Here is an 8269-nt window from a genome sequence, read left to right on the forward strand (position 1 = left end):
TGTACAATTAAAAACGTATGCCTAGCTTATCTCTGTCATTTTGTGCATTCTCTTTATTATTAATATAATGCACCTGTATTTTTGCCTAACATATTGGCAAATCAATGGCCTGTATTTTCATGCACGTATTCTCAAAACTCTTCTTACACACGATCTTTATTACGGGCGCTTGAGTGGGTTCGGGAAAAATTCAGAGCCCTTCCCCTGTCGAGAAAATGGGGGTAAGCGAAGCTTGTGGCGAGACGACGCTGTCGCAGGCATTCCGCTTCGTTTGCCCTAAACTCAGGGTCGGCGGCTCTTCGCTGACATTTGGCCTCAACGTCGCGCTCCCGCACCTCGGGGTCCACGGCTCTTCGCTGACGTTTCGCCTGGGCTTCGGAAGCCCTCACGCTGGAATCGGCACGTCCGCCGACGAACCCTTTCCCGAGCTAGTTCGCGGCGCCGTTACTGAAACGCAGCCTGCTCCTCGGCGGAACGCACCACGCGCGGACTTCCCATTTGGGCGCCTAAACTGATCTGAGGCAAGGGAAGCCAGGCTGAGCGTGCGCCAACCCCCTTTCCTCCCTTTTCCCTCTCCGCGACACACCAAACGACCCTGATTGGTCGCGCGAGTCACGTGATCCGGCGCCGCTGCAGCTTTCAAATCAAATCAAACCAATCAAATTTATTCCAAAATACAACTGATGTTGAGGACCGTCGACAAAAAACCAGCAAGGCTTGACGTGGTCCATGGTCCCGTTTTAAAGGCAGCAACAAAACAACAAAGTATGAACACAGTTTAACACACAAGAAATTAAAAGATTAAATGTCCACACTAATAACTGTGAAACCATCATCAGGATTACCATGAGGAAGTAAAGCACATAAAGTCAAGCATATAACATACATACTGAGTCATTTTTACAAGTACAGTTAGTACATACAAAATACACTACAAAAAAACTGAAGAACAGTCACAAAAATGCAACACTATATAGCCAAGCTTTATCCAAAAGCTTTATAAAAGCTTCATTGGACACAATATATGTAATAGTTTATGCAGCTTCATATGCAGAATGTCTTGATGCGCATTGTGCAAAGGCAAAACAAAAATAATTATTAGACAAGAAATACACCGCGTCAGAAAAAGAACGTTTGCATACACGCTTGTATTTATATACATGTTTATACTAACACAAAAAAAATAAAGCATTATGTTATGTTTCCCTTGTTTAAATGGTAAGGTAGTCGAAAACATAGCATTTCATAGGTATAATTTGTTCTAGACCTCGGTAATTCTCACATTTCCGAGCTCCTTGTATTGACCGTTTTATGCTTTGGTACCAAGTTAGATATACGGTTTAGGGTGTCGTTGCTATTTATTGCGATAGCAATTATATGGACACTTCAACCGGATTTCTGCCGACGGCGTCGCCGTCGCTGTCGCCGTCGCCGTGAGGTTCCCTATAGATAAAATCTTCGCCGCGCGCCGTATGCCCGAGTGGAAGCGTGCGGGGACGCGCGCTATCACGGAGAGCAAACGCACTCAATCTCCCACGCGCAAGCAAGGAAGCGGGAAGCCAGCGCCGGAGGGAGCGGTGAGGGGGGGGGGGGGGGGGCGCACTTCTACTCTGCCAACAACCGCGCTCGTCGCTCGCCTCTTATCTCCACACGGCTCTGACCTTTATGCGCCGTGCATTCGCCGCTCAATTTCCGTTGAAGCGATAGACCGCACGTACCTTCGCCGCTGCGGCGTATGCGCTTGCTGCCAGCGTTTTGACAGTCGTTGTCTGCAGTCATTCAGTGTGATCTATTCATGTTTGTTTGTGCGCGCTCACACCACGCTTGTTCATTCAGTTAGTAATAGTCGGGCCACATTTTCCAACGCACGCTACACATGCAATGCTGCCCGGATCGGCAGTGCAGCGCTACAGGTGTGTCCCTTCGCACGCGCTGGCCACGGGAAGCGCCCCTCATCAACACCACCGTTTCACACGCGCCTTCTCGTGGTCATCGAGTCTCTCTTCATATCGGTCTACTTACGCCGCAGCACACCTGCCTACTTAATCAGCTCATGTTTACTACAATTCATATTGCTACCAAAGCCGCTCACCTTACTTCGTATGACATTGCTGTGTTGCTATCGCATTCATTGCTTCGCCCTTAGGGCGAAACTGTGACATTTTTTTTAATACTGGTCGTATAACTTGGTGTAAACATAATTTCGTAAATGTTGGGCATAGATAGCACATTCAGCTTTTCAAATAGAGGACTAGTTGGCGTTAAGTAAGGAACACTTAGGATATAACGTACGGCCTTTTTCTGCATTATATGCAGTGTTTTGATATTAGAAAGCGTTGTAGTGCCCCAGACAAGATGACAATAGTTTATGTATGATAAGAACAGTGATTTGTACAGAATAAGTTTAATATTTTCTGGAAGAAAGAAACGCAATTTGCTTAGTATTCCAGTCACCCGAGAGAGCTTACCCATTACCATTTCCACGTGAGCATTCCACGACAAATGTTTCTTAAATACAACGCCAAGACACTTAAAAGAAGGAACAATGGGCAAAATGGAGTTATTAGGCTGTAGAATGGTACGAGTATCAATGTTTCGATTTATTGGCCTAAAAAGTACAGCCATTGTTTTATTTGTTTTATTTTCATCGTACCTGCTCTACTCTGTGAGCAGTCGGGTTTTCTTTCTTTCCTTCTCTTTCCTTATCTTTCTCCCTGGCTCATACCCGCATATCCAATGCGGCTATACGCCACACGTGATTTTATTATTGTTAATCGTGACGTAATTGACGAGCATGTGATGTTATTGATGTCATGACCTATCAATCAGGTTAGTCATACATTCGTACCCGTCCATGCCAATTTTGGTATATACCAAGGGAACGAGACGCGAGTTTTCTGCAGGTGTTCGATAGGTTTTTTATCGTGGCACCACCACCACCATCACCACTACCACCGCCGACACTTGTGAGGCAATACAAGCTTCGTTTGAAAAAAGCACCCGTCAATCATGATTGCAAATATATAATTGATGAGGGATGCCAGCCAATCATAAATAGGTCTTACAAACAAAAGGATTTGTCAATCCAATTCCTGATCTTGATAGGCTATGTTCCTCTACCCTATATTTATGCACGCTACTGTTCGTGTTGTCTACGTCACTGTTTGTAAGGTAGATGACCTGATCGCTGCCTACCAGGAAGCAAATAGGTATTATTTTCCATGTACATGATACCTTTATCAACAGCGTTTAACACAGTTTTAGTATGGCTTTGTACAAAGGCCTCGAGAATTCAGAATAATGGGTGTTCATCAGTTAGTACGTATGTACTGGCTGATTCGGTTTACAGCAAATGCAGACACCGTAGCTGTCCGACAGTACTTCGGGATAGGTAGGTAATAAGTGTACGTGTGGGCTGGAGACCTGTACTTAGTTAATTAATAAGTCTCGTTTATTTGCTATGGCTGTGAGATTTTAAAGGATTGGTACATCGAACTCTTCTGAAGCCTGGTATTCTTCCACGCTCCTCTTTTGTAATAGATGGGAATTTCTCGACTTCGTTCAGGGAGTAAATTTACGGTAAGTTAATCGTTGACGTCAAATTCACGCGGTTCTCCTTCAAATTTTTCATCTGTGCCAGCATACCATTGGTGACAATATGCCTTCTTTGAGGGGACGACGAAGTGATTCTTTAGTATAGAACGCTTGTGCACTGGTTCCTGCTTTTGAAAGTGAAACTTTCTTTTTCTAACCCCAAGGGGTTTAGTGTAACGGTGTTGGTACGTAAATAATGCTTCTCCCCGAAAAAGCAACTTATAGTTGGCATGAATGAGGTAGTGAGAAGATTACGGTGGTCAGCAACTCGAGAAACATGCACCCTGAACACAAGAGAGAAAGGGGGAGAGCGAGAGTACACGCTCTACGTAAGGCCTACGAAGGACCAATAAAAGGAGAAGACAGATGCGCCGACGCAGAAAAGTACAAGAACACAGTGGCCCACGCTATCAGCGTGATCAGCGGCCGAAGAGACGAGGTAGCAGCGGCCTCGGAAAACACTCCAGACATCGACTGCGCGGAAGAAATGGCGATAGCCCTGGCGGCCACTACGGGCAAGCGAAGGGAAGATGACATCGCAGTCATCACGGACTCGCAAACAGCAGGTAGAAATTACCAAAAAGGGCCGCATTTCCGAAAAGATACGCCGACTTCCACTGTATACAGACTGGGTAGGAGGATCTACCCACCCCCGCATCCCAAGCTGACAAGAGAAGAGGCGGTGAAGTTCCGCAAACTACACACCATCACATTCCCGCACTGCACCTGCTACACTCCATGCATCCTACGAACCATACTTACAAGTGCGCCTTCTGCTCTGCGCCCAATAACCTCTACCACATATTATGGGAATGCGGGCAAAACCCATCGACACCATGCATCACCGGACCAACCATCGAGCAGTGGCCGGCCCAGCTGACAAGCCCGAGCCCTGAAGACCAGCATCGCCTGGTGAGCAGGGACAAGCTATCGGCTCAGGCCCACGGCATCCTGGACTAGGGACTCCGCCCACCTCGGCCGATTTCACCGTCAGCTGATTTCTGTAGATAAAGTTCATTCCTCCTTTGTAATATACAATGTACAAAATGCACTTTGCCTAGCGATTGGTCACTTGAGTGGGTTGTACGTGTTCTCAAGGCAGGGGTCAAGTTGAACATTAATAATTATTTTCTATACCTGGGGTGTTCCTTTTTTTCTGCACCAGATTTTTAAAAATTGCCTGTGGCAAATAGGAGAATTCTAACTCTTGATCTAAAATACTCGGTCACGCAGCCATTACTTCAACGAGCAATCTAAGTGCTTGACTGAATAATTACCATATTTACGCTAATTATTTTTAACTAATAACTTTACGGGGCAAATTTCAATCTGGTTCATTCCACGCGAAATGTCCCAGACCCCAGAAGTGACCATCGCCGATTCTCTTGGGGAAAATGGGCACAGTTGGTGAGTGTGTGTGAATGATCTTTCACCGAAGTATTTTTCGCGTAAAAAACGTTTTGCTGACTTAAGCGCTCTTTGAAGTTTCCGCGAAGAAGCAAAAGCTGGTTGGAGGTAATTTTTTTTATTTAAGTGTGAAGTCAGGAATAACGACAAATATTATTTTAGAATGTTCTACTGGCGTGATTCTTTCATGTGACATCATAGGTGAACACATAAATTTTTCGCGTTTATTTGGCTCGGTTAAAGAGCAAAAAAAATGTGCGTTTTCGACCATGTTTTGCATAAACATCGCTAAGGCTTTAGCCACAACATTTTTTTTTATTTTTTACCGTCGCTATAGTTTATGCTAAAAATAATTTTCGACTATAAAATCACGTAATTTTTCAGAAAATTCCGAATTTGACATTGTAGTAAGATATTGCGCCACCGCAATAAGGACAACCAGCTGTTAGCGCTCCTCTTGTTCAAATTCTGGTCCCTGTCCCTTTGGGCTGTTTTTGTATATACAGAGAAATCATTAGTTTGTGCGTGTTCACGTTTCTATAACAGCCTTTATGGGCATACTTACGCAGAACTTATTAGCGTATGTGTAAAAAAAATTCGCAGTTTCGCCCGAAAGGCGAAGCATCAATTGCGATAGCAAATTAGTAGAGAGCTATATGTAGTAAGGGTACCCGCCGTGGTTGCTCAGTGGCTATGGTGTTGGGCTGCTGAGCACAAGGTCGCGGGATCGAATCCCGGCCACGGCTGCCGCATTTCGATGAGGGCGAAATGCGAAAACACCCGTGTGCTTAGATTTAGGTGCACGTTAAAGAACCTCAGGTGGTCCAAATTTCCGGAGTCCCCCACTACGGCGTGCCTCATAATCAGATTGTGGTTTTGGCACGTAAAACCCCATAATTTAATTTTTAATTAACGTAGTAAGGGTAGTAGTTTTATCGGCTGTATAAACTTGGACACATTCGCTTACTAACTGAATAACAAGCATGGTGTCAGCGCGCACAAGCAAACATGAATAGATCGCACTCAATGACCGCAGACAACCGCTGTCAAAACGCTGGCGTGAGCAAGCGTGCCAGCAGCGAGCGAAATTCGTACGGTCTATCGCTTCAACGGAAACAGAGCGGTGAAAGCACGGCGCATACAAAGGTAGGAGCCGTGTGCAGATCGCTTTCAAGATACGATGCGCGCGACCGCTCGCAGCCACGCAAAGTACAATACGCAGTTGCTGGCAGAGTAGAAGCCACACCCTCTCCCTCCCAGGCTGCCTTCTCACTTTCCTCCTTTCGCGCGCGAGATTGAATCGTCAGATCCACTTTGCCAGGTCGCTAAATGCTCAGTTGGTTTCGAAGCACAACGGCGCCCCCCTACCTCTCTTCCATCCCCCCCACCACGGCCTTTCGCGCAACGGAGACATCGCGTTTGCTATCCGCCGGGCGTTCGCTCTCCGTGAAATCGCGCGTCCTCCGCGCGCTGTCACTCGCACATACAACATACGGCGCGCGGCGACGATTTTATCGCCCTTGGACTTTATACGGAACCTCAAGGCGACGGCGATGGCAGAAATCCGCTTGGAATGTCCATATAATTGCTATCGCAATAAAAGAATCAAACCCGCGGGAGAAGTTGTCTGAGGGACCATAATTTCGTTCGACTATATTGAGCACAGTCATCCGAAACAGTCATCCAGAAGGTGTATCAGGAGGAAAAAGGCACGAACGAACACCTTAGTTATGAGACCGCGTTTTGCATTTATCATTTCTGGTTACTCCATTCTTATTTAATTTCAATAAATTTCGTGCCATTCGGGTTTATGCTTTTGTGTCCTAATGTTCTATTTATTCAGCGCCTTGATCTCATGGTCACTGTTCTGAATATGCTGCATAAAACCACCCTACTACAAAAGGCGACACGTTGGTGGCGCAAATATTCATGCCCACCATATCGTCCCTCATACACTGCGCGTAACGCCTCATACCCGAGGAAAGAACCTTATTTGGTGTTTATTTGGGTTTTGGGCCTATGAAGGGAAAAAGTAATTCCTCCGTTCAAACTACGAACTCTCAAACGCACTTACCACGAGAGAAAGGTCTTTTTTTTTTCTTTCTACAGCAAACTCTCCTCACGTGCATATTATTAGTGTGATACTTCCTTGTTCGAAGTGAGCACCCTAACTGGCTTGAGATTTATGGTGTATTGTTTATCAAGAACATTTACAAAACGACGAAGTTATGTGCTCGGCTGGTGGTTTCCCCTGGTGCTGAAGTTTTTCTCTATTTATGTGCTTTTCTCTGCATCAGTAACAGGCAACAACGTTTGTGCTGAACCCTGAAGACTCCTACTCTGCTGGGAGATCCTCCCCGCAGAGCTTGCCATGGAAGAGATGGTTTGGACTCATCTTGCGGCCAGCACAGACCGCCCGCGGGTCGGAAGCGGCTCAGTTCTTCAGTAGGATCAGACGCTGCTGATTTTGAGCTTTCTTACTCAAGATCGGAAGATTTCTATGCTTTCATACCTGCCAAGCACAGCCGTCCAAGACGTTAGTCTCCGTCATCGTCCTCAAGTGAGAGAGAGAAAGAAATAACTTTATTTTGCCCAAAATGTGGTTGGAGGAGGGGGTAATGACTAGAAGCCTCCCCCGTCCCCCCTTTATACGGCGGCCGGCAGCCCCTGAGGCGCGGCGGCGTCTTCAGCCATTTGGACTGCTCTTGCTTGAACATCCGGGTACGAGCTGAGCAGAACGGTCTCCCATTGCTCCTCATTTCTTATTATTAAACTGGGTTGTTGTGGTTTCGAACAGTTATTGTTATATTGTTTCTTTGGGCATGCCCAGAGTATGGTTGAAGATCTGCTCGGTTGTTACAAGTGCTTACATATGTCTGTGTATACGTTGGGGTGATAGTGACTGAAGGCAATGGGTTGGGGAAAGTATTGGTCTGTATTAGCCGCCAAGCCACTGATTGCCACTTGTTTAATGAACAATGTGCGGCCGGATATCTAGCCCTGGCTAGTCTGTAATGATCAATGATTCCCTAAAGGAAACCAGCCTATCTCTGCCCGACCGGCGGATTGCTAATGCGTCCGTGTTGGTGTTGGTGACGTCGTCTTGGTCTGCTGAAACCTCGAGCCGCGTCATGCGCATTCAGTTGCCTGGAGGCCAGAGTGGCTTGTGCCCAGATGATTTGTTTCCCCTAGCTCGGTCCGTGAAACCAACCTGGAGGTTTTTGCGCCTTTGGCGAGATGCGACCTTTAGCGTAATTAACTCGGCTGT

The sequence above is a fragment of the Dermacentor silvarum genome, chromosome 1 (genome assembly GCF_013339745.2).
Source record: "Dermacentor silvarum isolate Dsil-2018 chromosome 1, BIME_Dsil_1.4, whole genome shotgun sequence".
NCBI classification, from domain to species: Eukaryota; Metazoa; Arthropoda; class Arachnida; order Ixodida; family Ixodidae; genus Dermacentor; species Dermacentor silvarum.